Below are 16,698 nucleotides of genomic sequence, written 5' to 3'. Positions count from 1 at the left end.
ACATGACAGTGCTAACATGGAAACGTGTCCAGGGAGGCAGGCCAGTTCAACTGCTGTTTCAATTGCAAGCCTCCTTACTGTACATATGCAGCTTCTTTGTGTAATGTGCATTTGGTCCAGTGCACGTGCAGGTGCCAAACATCTACGCATGCACAGTATTGGAAACCACTATGTAAAGTGCATGGCACACTATTCACCTTGCACAGAATTCTGGTTGAAAACCTCTGTCCTAGTTAGTATGGTGAGTGGCTTGGAGGAGAACTTGCAGATGGTGGTATTTTCATTTAGTTGGTGCCCTTGTCATCCTAGATATTAGTATTTCGGGGTGAAAGATGCTGTCTAAGGAGCCTTGATGAATTTCTGCGATGTGTCTTGTCAATGGTGCTGCTGCTACTGAGCATCAGTAGTGGAGAGTGAATGTTTGTTGCCAGCCAGCTGGGGTACATGGTCCTGAATGGTGTCAAGCTTCTTGAGCATTGCTGTATTTGGAGTTTGTACAGGCAAGTGGGGATTATTCCTTCACACTCCTAACTCGTGCCTTGTAGATGGTGGATAAGTCAGGAGGTGGCTACTCACCTCAAGGTTCTTGCAGCAACACCATTTATATGTTTCAGTTATGTTGTGATAAATCTTTTGGATAGGTGAGACCTGAAGCTAAGCCTTTTGACTGTAAGGTGGCGGCACTACCACTGCACCACAAGAACCCTCCACATTAATTGCTTGGCGAGTCCAGTTCAGTTCCTGGTAAATAGTAATTTAGTCATTTGAGTGGAATTGTAAGAGGTTGGAAAGCAGGGCATTGTGGGTACAGATCAAGGATAGTGAACAGGATTAGTCATTTAATTTTCACAAGTGCAAGTGATGTCTATATTCTTTTGTGCAATGTGTGTTCAATTTAACAAGCAGACATTCCTCCTAGCAAAGCAGAGGATTATCCTGATGTAAAAGAAGCTTTATCAATGTGGCTCAAAGGAGCAGAGAATGTTTTCATCTCCACTCCAATTCTGCAGGAAAATGGCATTACCCTGATAAAGAGGCTGGTTACAAGGTGTTAACTTGCAGTGATGGATGGGAGAACTGATATTGCTGGTCTGAAGAATGTCAAGGTGAGCTTGGCCAAGCTCAAGCCAATCGATCGGGGGCTGATTAAGAACATAATGGAGTGGAGACGAGAGAGAAACTTTCTGGAAATAAGATCATATAACATTGGGTCAGAAGTAGGCCATTCAGCACTTTGTTGACTCTGTGACTACCTGGTGAGGTCCACGCGGCCCCCCCCCCCCAACAAACCACCCCCGTCCTGGCACTCTCCCCTGCCACCATAAAACCTGCGCCCACACCTCCTCCCTCACCACCATCCAAGGCCCCAAAGGAGCCTTCCACATCCATCAAAGTTTCATCTGCACATCCACCAATGTCATTTATTGCATCTGTTGCTCCCGATGCGGTCTTCTCTACATTGGGGAGACTGGGTGCCTCCGAGCAGAGCGCTTTAGGGCACATCTCTGGGACACCTGCACCAATCAACCCCACTGCCCTGTGGCCCAACATTTCAACTCACCCTCTCACTCTGCCGAAGACATTCAGGTCCTGGGCCGCCTCCACTGCCATTCCCTCACCACCCGACGCCTCATCTTTTGCCTCAGAACACTAAAACCCCAAGGCATCAATGTGGACTTCACCAGTTTCCCCATTTTCCCTCTCCCCACCTTACCGCAGTTCCAACTTTCCAGCTCAGCACAGTCCTCATGACCTGTCCTACCTGCCAATCTCCCTTCCCACCTATCCACTCCACCCTCCCCTTTGACCTACCACCTCCAGCCCCACCCCCATTCACCTATTGTACTCTTTGCTACCTTCTCCCCAGCTCTCTTTCTCGCCTCCCCACCCTCCAACACACACACACACACACACACACACACCTATATTTATCTCTCCATCCTGGAGGCTCCCTGCCTCTATTCCTGATGAAAGGCTTTTGCCCAAAACGTCGCTTTTCCTGCTCCTCGAATGCTGCCTGATCTGCTGTGCTTTTCCAGCACCACTTTGGTTTCTAGCACCTGCAGTCCTCACTTTTGCCCATTCAGCACTTTCAGTCTGCTCTGCCATTCAATGAAATCAAGGTTGATTTAATAATCTTCAATTTCAGTTTGTTTGTCTTTTTTTTCCCCCAAATCCTTTGATTCCCTTACTAATTAAAAGTTTGTCAATTTCAGCCTTGAGTATACTTAATGATTTAGTTTAGAGTGTAGGTTTGCTCGCTGAGCTGTAGGTTTGATATCCAGATGTTTCATTACCTGGCTAGGTAACATCATCAGTGGCAACCTCCAAGTGAAGCGAAGCTGTTGTCTCCTGCTTTCTATTTATATGTTTGTCCTGGATGGGATTCCTGGGGTTTGTGGTGATGTCATTTCCTGTTCGTTTTCTGAGGGGTTGACAGATGGTATCTTGATCTATGTGTTTGTTTATGGTGTTGTGGTTGGAGTGCCAGGCCTCTAGGAATTCTCTGGCATATCTTTGCTTAGCCTGTCCCAGGATAGATGTGTTGTCCCAGTCGAAAAGTTGGTTTTTTTTATCCGTGTGTAGGGCTATGAGGGAGAGAGGGTTGTGTCTTTTTGTGGCTAGCTGGTGTTCGTGTATCCTGGTGGCTAACTTTCTTCCTGTTTGTCCTCTGTAGTGTTTGTGGTAGTCCTTGCATGGAATGACATTGGTTTTGTCCATGGGTTGTACTGGGTCTTTTAAGTTTGTTAGCTTTTGTTTGAGAGTGTGGGTGGGTTTGTGTGCTACTCGGATTCCGAGGGGTCTTAGTAGTCTGGCTGTCATTTCTGAAACTTCTTTGATGTATGGTAAGGTGGTTAGGGTTTCTGGCTGTGTTGGGTCTGCTTGTCGTGGTTTGTTCCTGAGGAATCTGCGGACTGTACTTTTTGAGTATCCGTTCATCTTGAATGCGTTGTATAGGTGGTTCTCTATTTTCCGAAGTTCGTCTGTGCTGCAGTGTGTGGTGGCTCATTGGAATAGTGTTCTGATACAGCTTCATTTGTGTGTGTTGGGATGGTTGCTGGTGTAGTTGAGTATTTGGTCAGTGTTTGTCGGTTTTCTGTATACGCAGGTTTGTAATTCTCCCTTGTCCTTTCTTTCTACTGTGACGTCCAGAAATGCGAGTTTGTTGTCGGTTTCTTCCTCCTTGGTGAACTTTATGCCTGTGAGGGTGTTGTGATGTTAAATGTCTCTTCTATCTTGTTTCGTTTTGTGATGACAAAGGTGTCATTTACGTAAACCACCTTTTCGACTGGGACAACACATCTATCCTGGGACAGGCTAAGCAAAGACATGCCAGAGAATTCCTAGAGGTCTGGCACTCCAACCACAACATCATAAACAAACACATAGATCAAGATACCATCTATCAACCCCTCCGAAAACGAACAGGAAATGACATCACCACAAACCCCAGGAACCCCATCCAAGACAAACATATAAATAGAAAGCAGGAGACAACAGCTTCACTTCCCTTCACTTGGAGGTTGCCACTGATGATGTTACCTAGCCAGGTAATGAAACGTCTGGATATCAAACCTACAGCTCAGCGATCAAACCTACACCCTAAACCTGAAACTGAGCTACAAACCTTGCATTAATGATTTAGCCTCAACAGCCCTCTGTGGTAAAGAATTCTACTGATTCACAACTCTGAGAGAATAAATTCCTCCTCATCTGTCTTAAATTTCCTTCCCCTTATTAATTCCCTTCACACGGGAATTGAAAGTAGAAATGCGAGGGAGGTTTCTCGGTTCGTACTGGATGCGTGGCCTTGGTTAGACAGTGAAAGGAAAAAAGTGAAAGGGGTAAAACTTGACCTACTCTTGAGAAATAGAGCAGGGCAGGTGACTAATGTGACAGTTGAGGAGCACTTTGGGACCAGTGGCCATAGTTCTATTAATTTTAAAATAGTTATGGAGAGGGACAAAACTCATCCACAGGTTCAAGCTCTAAATTGGGAAAAGGCACATTTTGATGGAATTAGACAGGAGCTTGCAGGAGTTGATTTGAACAGTTTGTTTGCAGGCAAAGGGACCTCTAGCAAGTGGGAGACCTATAAAGTGTGATGGTGAGAGTTCAAGGTTGATATGTTCCTGTGAAGGTGAACGGTAAAGTTGGCAGGAATAGGGAGCCCTGGATGACAAGAGATATTGAGGCTTTGACTAGAAAAAAAAGGAAGAGACGTGGCTCAGCTGCAGGCAGCTTGGATTAAGGGAATCCCTAGAGGTATATAGGGATACAAGAGTTTACTGAAGGAGGAAATCGGGAGGGTGAAACGGGGACATGAGATAGCTTTGGTTAAGGAGAATTGAATGAATCCAAAGAGATTCTTTAAGTAAATTTTAACGGTAAAAGAATAACTAGAGAGAGAATAAGACCCCTCAAAGATCAAAGTAGACATACATGTGTAAAACCGCAGGAGATGGGTGGGGTACTCAATATTTTTCCTGTGTTTGCCGTGAAGAAAGACAAGATGACTTGGGAACTTGGGGAATTTAGTGGTGTTATCTTGAGGACAGTCCATATCACAGTAGAGGAGGTGTTGGATATATTAGAATGTATGAAGGTGGATAAATCTCCTGGACCTGATCAGATATATCCAAGAACACTGCAAGAGGCTAGAGAAGAAATTGTGAGGGTCCTGGCTGATATATTTGCATCATCATTAGCTACGGGTGATGTCCCAGAAGACTGGAGGGTAGTGAATGTTGTACCCTTTTTCAGGAAAGGCTGCAAAAAAAACATGGGAACTACACACCAGTATTCTTACATCTCTGGTAGATAAGTTAATTGAGAATGTTCTGAGGGCTAAGATATATATGCAGTTGGACAGACAGGGTTTGATGAGGAATAGTCAAAGAGACCTTGGAGTGCAGGTTCATAGTTCCTTGAAAATAAAGTCACAGGTAGATAGGATAGTGAAGAAAGCATTTGGTATGTTTTCCTTTTATTCGTCAGAGCATTGAGTATAGAAGTTGGGAGGTCATGTTGCGGCTGTACAGGACATTGGTTAGGCCACGTTTGGGATATTGTGTGCAATTCTGGTCTCCTTCCTATCAGAAGGATGTTGTGAAACTTGAAAGGGTTCAGAAAAGATTTACAAGGATGTTGCCAGGTTTGAAGGATTTGAGCTATAGGGTCAGGCTGAATATGATAGGGCTGTTTTCCCTGGAGTGTCGGAGGCTGAGGGGTGACCTTTATAGAGGTTTATAAAATCATGAGGGAGATGGATAGGATAAGTAGACAAGGTATTTTCCCTTGGGTGGAGGAGTCCAGTACTAGCGGGTATAGATCTAGGGTGAGAGGGGAAAGATATAAAAGGAACCTAAGGCGTGGCTTTTTCACACAGAGGGTGGCGTGTGTATGGAATGAGCTGTCCAAGGAAATGGTGGAGACTGGTACAATTACAACATTTCAAAGGCATCTGGATGGGTATATCAATAGGAAGAGTTTGGAGGATATGGCCCCAAGTACAGGCAAATGGGACTCGATTAGGTTGGGATATCTGGTCGGCATGGACGAGTTGGACTGAAGGGTCTGTTTCTGTGCTGTATATTTCTATGACTTCAGTCAGCATGGCTTTATGTGTGGGAGATCATGCCTCTCAAATTGGTTAAGAGTTCTTTGATGAAGTGACTAGAAAGGTTGACGAGGGCAGGACGGTAGACGTGGACTTTGATAAGGTTACACATGATAGGCTGCTCTAGAATGTTAGATTGCATGGAATCCAGGGCGAACTTGCAAATTGGATACAAAATTGGCTTGATGCTAGGAAGCAGAGGGTAATAGTGGAAGGACGCTTGTTAGACTGGATGTCTGTGACTAGTGGAATGTCTTGGGTTGAAGCTGAGCTCATTAGGGACAGTTTCCCTGTCACTGATGATTATATCTGCATTAACTGTGTGTGTTTGTGAATCCTATCAGATGGCATGGATTGGTTAGGGTAGCAGTTAGAAGCAATGAGGAATTTACAGGAGCTAAGAGGTATGATGGATGACAGTTACAGGAAGGAAGAAAAACCGCAGATAGTCGGGTAGATGGGTTACCTCCAGGAAAGGTAGGAGAGGGAGGCAGGTAGTGCAGGAGTCATCTGTGGCTATCCCCATCTTAAACAAGTATGCTGTTCTGGAAAATGTAGAGGGTGATGAACACTCAGAGGAATGTAGCACAAACAGCCAAGTTTCTAGTCCTGAGACCGGTTTTAATGTAATGAGGGGTATGTCAGGTTCCAAGCGATTGATTGTGATAGGAGACTCTATGGTCAGAAGCACAGACAGATGTTTCTGTGGCCGACAACGAGAAATCAGAATGGTGTTGCATCCTTGGTACCAGGATCTATCTCAGAGAGAGTGCAGAATATTCTCAAAAGAGAATGGAGTCAGCAGGAGGTCATTGCACACACTGTAGCTACCGGCATAGGAAAGAAAAAGGATGAGATTCCGAAGGGAGAATATAGGAAATTAGGCAGGAATTTAAAAAAAAGAGATCCTTGAGTGTAGTAATATCTGGATAATTCCTGGTGCTACAAGCTAGTGAGGGTTGGAACAGGAGGATAGAGCAGATAAATGTGTGGCTGAGGAGCTGGTGCAGGGGAGAAGGGTTCACATTTTTGGATTATTGGAATCTCTTCTGTGATAGAACTGACCTATATAAGAAGGGCAGATTGCATCTGAATTGCAAGGGGGCTAACATACTGGCAGGGATTTTTGCTAGAGCTGCTCATGAGGATTTAAACTGGTAAGGTTGGAAGAATAGGACCCAGGGAGATAGTGAGGAAAGAGATCAGTCTGAGACTGGTACAGTTGCGAAATGGAGCAAGTCAAAAAGTCAGGGCAGGTAAGAACAAAGCATAGAACGAGGTAAATTAAACTGCATTTATTTCAATGTAAGAGGCCTAACAGAGAAGGCAGATGAACTTGGCATGGTTGGGAAGACAAGTCTGGGATATCATAGCAAGTACAGAGATGTGGCTCAGGGATGGACAGGACTGGCAGCTTAATGTTCCAGGAGACAAATGCTGTAGGAAGGATAGAAAGGGGGGGTGCAAGAGAGGTGGGGGAGTGCTGTTTTTGATAAAGGATAGCATTATAGTTGTATTTGGGAAGGATATCCCTGGGAATATGTCCAGGGATGTTATTTGTGTGGAACTGAGAAATAAGAAAGGGATGATTACCTTAGGAGAATTGTATGATATGGCCAGCGACTATTATTCTATTAATTTTAACATAGTGATGGAAAATATTGACAGGATCTAAAAATTAAAGTTCAAAATTGGAGGAAGGCCAATTTTAATGGTATCAGGCAAGAACTTTCAAAAATTGATTTGGGTGCAGATATCCGCAGGTAAAGGGACAGCTGGAAAATGGAAAGCCTTTAAAAATGAGATAATGAGAGTCCAGAGACAGTATGTTCCTGTTAGGGAATGATGGTAGGTGCAGGATGACTAGAGAAATTGAGGTTTTGGTCGAGTAAAAGAAGAAAGCATATGTCAGGTATCGACAGCAGAGATTGAATGAATTCCTCTAGTATAAAGGCAGTAGGAGTATACTTAAGGGAAATCAGGAGAGTAAAAAGGGGACATGAGATAGTTATTTATTCTGTAAATACATTAAGGACAAAAGGGTAACTAGGGAGAGAATAGTGCCCCTCAAAGATCAGCAAGGCAGCCGATGTGTGGAACCACAGGAGATGGGAGAGATACGAAACAAGTATTTTGCATCATGTGTACTGTGGAGAAGGATATGGAAGATAGAGAATGAGGGGAAATGGATGGTGACGTCTTGAAAAATGTCTATATTACAGCAGAGGTGGTGCTGGATGCCTTGAAATGCATAAAGGTGGATCGTTCCCCAGGACCTGATCAGGCATATGCTAGACCTCTGTGGAAAGGTGGGGAAGTGATTGCTTGGCCTCTTGCTGAGATATTTGTATCATTAATAGTCACAAGTGAGTTGCCAGAAGACTGGAAGTTGGCTAACTTCGTACCTCTATTTAAGAAAAGTGGTAAGGAAAAGCATGGGAACTCAAGACTAGTGAGCCTAACATCAGTGGTGGGCGGTTGTTGGAGGGAATTTTGAGGGACAGGATTTACATGTATTTGGGAAGGCAAGGACTGATTAGGGATAGTCAACATGGCTTTGTGCATTGGAAATCATGTCTCACTAACTTGATTGAGTGTTTTGAAGAAGTATTGAAGAGGATTGATAGGGCAGAGCAGGATACATGATTTTATATGGACTTCACTAAGGTGTTCAACAAGGTTCCTCATGGTAGACTAGTTAGCAAGGTTAGGTTTTATGGAATGCAGGGAGAACTTGCCATTTGGATACAGAACTGGCTTGAAAGTAGAAGACAGAAGGTGGTGCTGGAGGGTTGCTTTTCCAGACTGGAGGCCTATGACCAGTGGTGTGCCACAAGGATCGGTGCTGGGTACACTGCTTTTTGTCATTTCTATAAATGATTTGGATGTGAACATAGGAGATATGGTTAGTAATTTTGCAGATGACACCAGAATTGGATGAGAAGTGAACAGTGAAGAAGGTTACCTCAAAGTACGACATGATCTTGATCAGATGGGCCAGTGGGCTGAGGATTGGCAGATGGAGTTTAATTTGGGTAAATGTGGGGTGCTGCATGTTGGAAAGGCAAATCAGGGCAGGACGAATGCACTTAATGGTAAGGTCCTGCAGAGTGTTGCTGAACAAAGAGACCTTGGTTCATAGTTCCTTGAAAGTGGAGTCTCTGGTCGATAGGATAGTTAAGCCGTTTAGTATCTTTCCTTTATTGGTCAGAGCAATAAGTATCGGAGTTGGGAGGTCATGTTTCAGCTGTGCAGGACATTGATTAGGCCACTTTTGGAATATTGTGTGTCTGGTGTCTCTCCTATGGGAAGGATGTTGTGAAACTTGCAAGGTTTCAGAAAAGATTTACAAGGATATTGCGAGGATTGGAAGGTTTGAATTATAGGGAGAGACTGAACAGGCTGCGGCTGTTTTCCCTGGAGTTTTGGAGGCTGAGGGGTGACTTTATAGAGGTTTATGAAATTATGAGGGGCATGGATAGGATAAATAGACAAGGTCTTTTTCCTTGTTTTGGGGGAATCCAGAACTAGCGGGCATAGGTTTAGAGTGAGAGAGGAAAAATTTTAAAGTTGCCTAAGGGGCAACTTTTTCATGCAAAGGGTATATGTATATGGATGAGCTGCCAGAGGAAGTTCTGGAGATTGGTACAATTACATTATTTAAAAGGCATCTGGGTGGGTTTAGAAGGATATGGGTCAAGTGCTGGCAAATGGGACTCGATTAATTTGGGATATCTGGTTTGCAAGGGCGAGCTGGACTGAAGAGCCTGTTTCCATGCTGTATATCTCTGTGACTCTATGACTCTAAATTAAAGAAATAGTGAGACAGTTATTGGAAAGCTTTTTCCATTGACAGATATTAGCCAGTACTTTGCAGTTGCAATGACAGTGAAACTGTTTGTTGTCATTACCATGTGAAACTGACAGTGGTTACTGGTGTTTGCAAATACAGTTACATCTAGAAATCCAGGCCCATTATTCCTGCACACAAGGTGCACTGTTGAAAATGCTTAATTTTAGAAATCACAAACTGGCACAAATGTGTCCTTTAACACGAATGTAGTGTTGTACGGCACAGAAACAGATCCTTTGCAATTTATCCATGCTGACCAAGTCCCCAAACTAAACTAGCCTCACTTGTCTGTGTTTGATTCATATCCTTCTAAACCTTTCCTATTCATGTACTTATCCAAATGTTTTTTAAATGTTGTAACAGTACCTGCATCCACCACTTCCTCTGGCAGTTCATTATACATAGAAACCTCCCTCTGTGTGAAAAATTTCCCTTTTTAAATTTTTCTCTTCTCACCTTAAAAATATGTCTCTTAGTTTTGAACTCTCCCACTCTCGGGAAAAGACATTTGCCATTCACCTTATTGAAGCCGCTCATGATTTTATAAACCACCATAAGGTCACCCCTTGATCTCCTATGTTTCAGTGAAAATATCCCAGCCTTTCCACCCTCTCGTATTAACTCAAATGCTCCAGTCCCAGCAACATCCTGTCATTTCTGAACACACTCTAATTTAACATCATCACTTCTACAACAGGGCAACCAGACCTGTACACAGTACTCCAAAAGTGGCCTCACCAGTGTCTTGTAGAATCTCAATATGATGTCCCAACTCCTATACTCAGTAGTCTGAGCAATGAAGGCAAGCATGCTAAACACTTTCTTAACCACCCTGTCCACCTGTGGCGCAACTTTCAAAGAACTATGTACATGAACCCTTGGGTCTCTCTGTTCAACAATGCTATGCAGGGCCCTACCATGAACTGTATAAGCATAAGAGGTAGAGGAGTGACTTCATAGAGGTTTGTAAAATCATGAGGGGCACAGATAAGCCAAGGTCTGCTCTCGTTCTCAACTCTTCTTTCCTGCCATCTCCTCATAGCCTTCAACTCACTGATATTTCAAAAATCTGTCCACTGCCTCTTTAAATACTTTCAATGCTCCAACTTCACAACTCCCTGGGGTGCAGAATTCCAAACTTGCACTACCCTTTGGGTGAAGAAATTTCTTCTCATCTCAGTTTTAAATGAGTATCCCCATAATCTGTAACAGCATCCTGTAGTTTGGGATTCCTCCACTAGTGGAGCCAATTCTCTCAGTATCAAGCCCCTTCAGAATCTGCGTGTTTCAAACAGATCACCCCACATTATTTTAAACTCCTAATGAATAAATTCCTGTCCTGTTTAGCTGTTCTTGATCAGTCAATCCTTTCATACCAGGGACTCGGCATAGTGAATCTCTTTTGAACTGCCTCCAGTGCCAGTACATCCATTTTTAAACAAGGACCAGATCTCCACACAGTACTCCAACTATGTCTCACCAACTCCCTGTAGCTGGACTTCGATACTTTTAAACTCCAACTCCCTTACAATAAAAATCAAAATTCATTTTGTCTTAATTACTTGCTGCATTTGCATGTCAAATTTTGTGTTTCATGGGCTAGTACACTCAAGTTCCTCTTTGCTGCATTCTTTTGGAGTCTCTGTCTGTTTAAATGATATTAACCTGCCTTTTGTTTCTTCCTGTCAAATTGCATGACTTTATACTTTCCTCCATTATACTCCATCTCCATCAACCTCTCTATGTCCCCTTGTTCCATATGTCCTTATCACATCATGCCCGCTCACCTATTTTGTATCATCAGCAAAAGTGGTTAAGTAGGTATTTGAGGACAAAGGACTGATTCTTGTGGCAGAAACACAGAAACTGTAAGCTAAGGAATAATTCAGAGTGGTACAGTCTTGGGGACGGGTAAGAGAATGGTGTCAGATTGAATGAAAATTAAAAGCATGAATAGCTATGCACAGAAAAAAATGGGAGTTAAGAATCTCTGGATATAGGTTTGCTCGCTGAGTTGGAAGGTTCATTTCCAGGTGTTTCGTCACCGTATTAGGTAACATCTTCAGTTGGCCTCCGTGTGAAGCACAGCTGATGATTCCTGCTTTCTATTTATATGTTTGGGTATCTTTGGGTTGGTGATGTAATTTCCTGTTCTTTTCTCAGAGGGTGGTAGATGAGGTCGAACTTAACATGTTTGTTGATAGAGTTCCGGTTGGAATGCCATGCTTCTAGGAATTCTCGTCCGTGTCTCTGTTTGGCTTGTCCTAGGATGGATGTGTTGTCCCAGTCGAAGTGGTGTCCTTCTTTATCTGTATGTAAGGATACTAGTGAGAGAGGGTCATGTCGTTTTGTGGCTAGTTGATGTTCATGTATCCTGGTGGCTAGTTTTCTGCCTATTTGTCTAATGTGTTTGTTATATTTCTTGCACGGTATTTTATAAATGACATTAGTTTTGCTTCTTGTCTGTATAGGGTCTTTCAAGTTCATAAGCTGCTGTTTTAGTGTGCTGGTGGATTTGTGGGCTACCTCAACCTGAGCTACAAATCTCAAAACTCGTTAAGAATCTCGCTTTGAAACAGCAACCAAATAATACAAATTTTAGAAATAAATTAATCTAAATTATGTAGGCAAGTGGGTGAGATCCAGACATGGTAAGAAATGATGTTAATTAGAAGGAAAGTCTATACACCTAACATAAGGGGCAAATACGATTTAGAAAACATTGGAATGTGTTAGGAAAATGACTATAATGCAAACTGTACTTTGGAGTCAGTAGCAATAATTATCAAGCAATTGAGTGGTGGTGGTTAAATCAGGAGCTTTTAAACCAGCAGAGGAATTTCATCGGGGTGTTTAAAGCCCAGTGAAAAAATGATTTCATCTCATTAAGTGAAATCCAGAAGCACTTCCAAATCAGAAACAGCAGTACAGAGACAAGAGGACATAGAAGAAGCTGAAATTCCAGGAACTAGTGGCTAGTGCAGGTGCAGTCTGAATTTCAGTATTGCAATGGAAGGTTAGGAGCATAGGAATGAGCGAACAAAGTATGACCAAGAAATGAACAGGGACATCAAGACCAATAACCTTCAAATACAGGTCAGTCCAGTGTATAGATTGCTTCTAATTCAATTTTCCTATTCATTTCTTTATTTCTTTTTCTTTCTCCCACTTATTCTCTCCATACCAGTATGTTGGGAGCTTATTATGACAGAGGTATTGGAGGTTGAAGGCGGTAAAGAAACTGCTGCTGAGATCCAAACATACAGCTAAATAAAGGTGAAAATCAGTGATTCAGATCGGTCTGAAATGAACAGTTGAAAGTGATTTGAATGTGAACATAGGGAGATATGGTTAGTTAGTTTGCAGATAACACCAAAATTGGAGGAGTAGTGGCCAGTGAAGAGTACTACGGGATCTTGATCAGATAGAACAATGGGTCGAGGAGTGGCAGATAGAGTTTAATTTAGATAAATGTGAGGTGCTGTATTTTGGGAAAGCGAATCTTAACAGGACTTCTACACTTAATGGTAAGGTCCTGGGGAGTGTTGCTGAACAAAGAGACCTTTGGAGTGCAAGTTGATAGTTCCTTGAAGAGGAGTCACAGTAAGGCAGGATGGTGAAGAAGACGTTTGGTATGCTTTTCTTTACTGGTCAGTGCATTGAGTACAGGAGTTTGGAGATCATGTTGTGGCTGTACAGGATATTGTTTAGTCCATTATTGGAATGCTGTGTGCAGTTTTGGTCTCCATCCTATATGAGGGATGGTTTAGGAGGGAGGAGTTCAGATTTGCGGGACATTGGGACTGGTTCTGGTCTACACCTGAACCAGACTGGAACTAATGTCCTTGGGGGAGTTTTTACTACTGTTGTTGTGGAGGTTTTAAACTAATGTGGCAGGGGGCTGGGAACCAGAAGAGAAGACTACTAGACAATGACGTGGTAACTGGAGACAAAGGATCATGAAGTTAGCATTACCAAGGGGAAGAGTAGGCAGAGAGCAGATGAACACAAAAGAACTGGCGGCCTGAAGTGCATTTACTTTAGTGCAAGGAGTATAGTGGGTAAAGCAGATGAACTTAGGGCTTGGATTGTGCCTGGGCGATCACAGAGACTTGGTTGAAGGAAGAGCATGATTGACAACTAAATGTTCCAGGATATAGATGCTTCAGACAGGACAGGGAAGGAAGTCAAAGTGGGGGAGTGGGGGTGGAGTTGCATTTTTGATCAGGGATGATATCATGGCTGTGCTAAAGGAGGACACTATGGAGGGCTTGAGCAGTGAGGTGTTATGGGTGGAGCTGAGAAATAAGAAGGGTGCAGTTACATTGGGGCTGTATTACACACCTCTCAACAGTGAATGTGAGATAGAAGTACAAATAGGTAAACAGATTATGGAAGGATGTAGAGTTATCAAGGTGGTGATGGGAGATTTTAATTTTCCCAACATTGACTGGGATACACTTAGTGTCAGAGGTCTGGAGAGGGCAGAATTTGTAAGGAGCGTCCAGGATATCAATAGTCCGACGAGGGAAGGGGCCATATTGGACCTGGTGTTGGGGAATGAGCCAGACTAGGTGGTAGAAGTTGCAGTGGGGAATTTCTTTGGCAATAGTGACTACAATTCTGTAAGTTTAAGAATACTTGTAGACAAAGATGAGTGGTCCTAAGGGATGAGTACTAAACTGGGACAAGGCCAATTATATCAAAATTAGGCAGAAGCTGGGAAATATGGATTGGACACAGCTATTTGAAGGAAAGTCCACATTTGATGTGTGGGAGGCTCTCAAAGACAGGTTGAAGATAGTGCAGGATAGGCATGTCCCTTTGAAAACAAGGGATAGGAAAGGCAAGATTCGTGAACCGTGGGTGATAGAAGAAATCGTGTGACTAGCCAAGAGGAAAAAGGAAGTGTGTATATGGTTCAGGCAGCTAAGAACAGAACGGGCCTTGGAGGAATATCAGGAGAGTAGGACCATTCTTAAACAAGCGGGCTAAAAGGGGTCACGAAATAGTTTTGGCGTGCAGAATTAGGGAGAATCCGAAGGCCTTTTATTCTTATATAAGAAGCAAGAGGGTAACCAGAGAAAGGGTTAGTCCACTAAAGGCTAAGGAAGGAAGATTATGTGTCGAACCTGAGAAAATAGGTGAGTTTCTCAATGATTACTTTGCATCAATGTTCACTGAGGAACAGGAGGTGATGAATGCTGAGATTAGAGATAGAAGTTTGTTTACTCTGGATCGCACTGACATAAGGAGGGAAGATTTGTTGGGTAGGCTAAAGGATATTAAGGTGGACAAATCCCCAGGACTAGATGGGATCTATCCCAGGTTGCTGAGGGAGGCAAAAGAGGAAATAGCTGAGGCCCTGACAAATATCTTTGTAGCATCTTTAAACACAGATGAGGTGCCGGAGGACTGGAGGGTTGCTCATGTTGTCCCCCTGTACAAGAAGGGTAGTAGGGATATTTTGGGTAACTGCAGACCAGTGAGCCTGAAGTCTGTGGTGGGAAAGTTGCTGGAGAAGGTACTGAGGGATTGGATCTATTTATAGTTCGAAAAGAATGGGCTTATCAGTGATAGGCAACTGCGGGGTAGACCGTGCCTTACCAAATTAATAGAGTTCTTTGAGGAAGTGACCAAGTTATTAGACGAAGGAAGGACTGTTGATGTCATATACATGGACTTTAGTAAGGCGTTTGATAAGGTTCCCCATGGTAAACTAATGGAGAAGGCGAAGTCACATGATGTGCAGGGTGTTCTAGCTAGGTAGATAAAGAACTGGTTGAAGAACAGGTGACAGAGTAGTAGTTGAAGGGTGTTTCTCGAAATGGAGAAAGGTGATCAGTGGTGTTCCACAGGGATCAGTGCTGGGGCTGCTGTTGTTTGTTTGTAATCTGCACCAATGATCTGGAAGAGAGCATTGTTGGACTGATCAGTAAGTTTGCAGATGACACTAAGATTGGTGGAGTAGCAGAAAGCATAAGGGACTTTCAAAGAATATAGGAGTACATGGATTGGAGAGTTGGGTGGAGAAGTGGCAGATGGAGTTCAATTCGGGCAAATGTGAGGTGATGCATTTTGGGAGGTCTAATTCTAGAGCGAATTATACAGTAAATGCAAAAGCCTTGGGAAATGTTGGTAAGCAGGGAGATCTGGGAATTCAGGTCCATTGTACCCTGAAGGTGGCTGCACAGATGGATAGAGTGGTCAAGAAGGCATATAGTATGCTTGCCTTCGTTGGGCAGGGTATGAGTATAAGAGCTGGCAAGTCATGCTAAAATTGTACAAGACTTTGGTTCGGCCGCATTTTAGAATACTGTGTACAGTTCTTGTCGCCGCATTACCAAAATGACGTGGATGCAGAGAAGGTTTGCAAGGATGTTGCCTGGTATGAAAGGTGCTAGCTATGAAGGGAGGTTGAGTAGGTTAGGATTGTTTTCATTAGAAAAAGGAGATGGGGTGGGGGGGGACCTGATTGAGGTCTACAAAATCATGAAGGGTATAGACAGGGTAGGTAGAGAGAAAATATGTTTCCCAGGGTGAGGGATTCAATAATGAGAGGTCACGCTTTCAAGGTGAGAGGTGAAATGTTTAAGGGGGAATATTTGCCGCAAGTACTATACACAGAGGGTTGTAGGTGCCTGGAAAGCGTTGCCAGCAGTGGTAGTAGAGTCAGGCATGGTAGATTCATTCAAGGTGCGTCTGGACAGATGCATGTGTAGGTGGGGAGCAGAGGGATACAGATGCCTAGGTATTGGGCGTTAGGTTTAGACAGTGAAGGGCCAAAGGGCCTGTTCCTGGACTGTAAATTTTCTTTGTTCTATAGGAAGGATGTTGTGAAACTTAAAAGGGTTCAGAAAAGATTTACAAAGGTGTTGCCAGGGTTGGTGGATTTGAACTAAAGGGAGAGGCTGAATAGGCTGGGGCTGTTTTCCCTGGAATGTTGGAGGCTGATTGGTGACCTTATTGAGGTTTATAAAATCATGAGGGGTGGTGGATAGGATAAATAGACAAGGCCTTTTTCCCAAGATCGGAGTCCAAAACTAGAGGACATAAGTTTTTAAAGTGAGAGGGGAAAAGTTTAAAAGGGACGCAGGGGCAATTTTTTCACGCAGCGGTTGGTGCGTGTATGGAATGAGCTGCTGGATGAAGTGGTGAAGGCTGGTACAATTATAGCATCCAGAAGGCACCTGGAGAGGTAAATAAATAGCAAGAGTTAAGAGGG

At 43.4% G+C, this 16,698-nt stretch overlaps 1 protein-coding gene across 1 annotated transcript in view; it reads left to right on the top strand.

Annotated features, from left to right (window-relative positions):
- Nucleotides 1-16,698, top strand: part of baz2ba (bromodomain adjacent to zinc finger domain, 2Ba) — a 356,283-nt gene that overhangs the window by 30,706 nt on the left and 308,879 nt on the right. The window lies entirely within an intron of this gene.

The sequence above is a fragment of the Chiloscyllium plagiosum genome, chromosome 7 (genome assembly GCF_004010195.1).
Source record: "Chiloscyllium plagiosum isolate BGI_BamShark_2017 chromosome 7, ASM401019v2, whole genome shotgun sequence".
NCBI classification, from domain to species: domain Eukaryota; kingdom Metazoa; phylum Chordata; class Chondrichthyes; order Orectolobiformes; family Hemiscylliidae; genus Chiloscyllium; species Chiloscyllium plagiosum.
The sequence above is the reverse complement of the archived record's forward strand: the minus strand, read 5'-3'. Positions and strand labels throughout refer to the sequence as shown.